Source organism: Brassica oleracea, chromosome C3, assembly GCF_000695525.1.
Source record: "Brassica oleracea var. oleracea cultivar TO1000 chromosome C3, BOL, whole genome shotgun sequence".
NCBI classification, from domain to species: Eukaryota; Viridiplantae; Streptophyta; class Magnoliopsida; order Brassicales; family Brassicaceae; genus Brassica; species Brassica oleracea.
The window spans coordinates 59292794-59293684 of record NC_027750.1 but is presented as its reverse complement, the minus strand read 5'-3'; positions in this window follow the sequence as shown (position 1 = coordinate 59293684).

The window sequence follows — 891 nt, the reverse complement described above, 5'->3', positions numbered from 1 at the left end:
ATAAACAATAGGTAAAATACAATTAAGAAATTAAAAACTAAATTAAAAATTTGGGTAAAAAAAAGTTTAGAAAAATAAATAATAAGTAAATATACAATTTTTAAAGATAGAAATATTATATTAAACATCTATCATAATATTAGAATAAGTAAATATACAATATAAGAAAAATACACAATAAGTAAATATACATCAGTAGAAATAGATACTAATAAAAGAGACATTTTGAGGCTTCCTATAGGGTTCACATCAGCGAAAAAAACTTCTCCCATGAGACGAGGCAATATTATTTAAAAATAGGAAATAAATAATAAGTAAATAAACAATATAAGAAATAGAAACATTACATTAAACAATAATAATTAAAAATACAATATTAGAAAAAATAAATAATAAGTAAATATATAATATAATAAATAGAAATATTACATTAAACATAGAAAGAAAATTAGAATAAGTAAATATACAATATATAAAATAGAAAAGGTAAATTAAACATATATATGAAAATGTATAGTTAATTAAATAATAAGTGAATATACAATATAAAAATATTACACTAAAAAATTATTTTAATATTACAATAAGTAAATATAAAACATAAAAAACAATAAGTAAATATACAATATAAGAAATACAAAAAATACATTAAACATCTATCTGAAAAATATATTATAAAATAAATAATAAGAAAATATATAATATAAGAAATAGAAATATTACTTTAAACATCTATCGTAATATTATAATTTGATATAAGAGAAAAACAATTAGATAAGTAAATATACAATATAAGAAATAAAAACAATACATTAAACATCTATCTAAAAAATGTATAGTTTACATTTTTATTATTAATATACAATATAAGTAAAACAAGCATACAATACA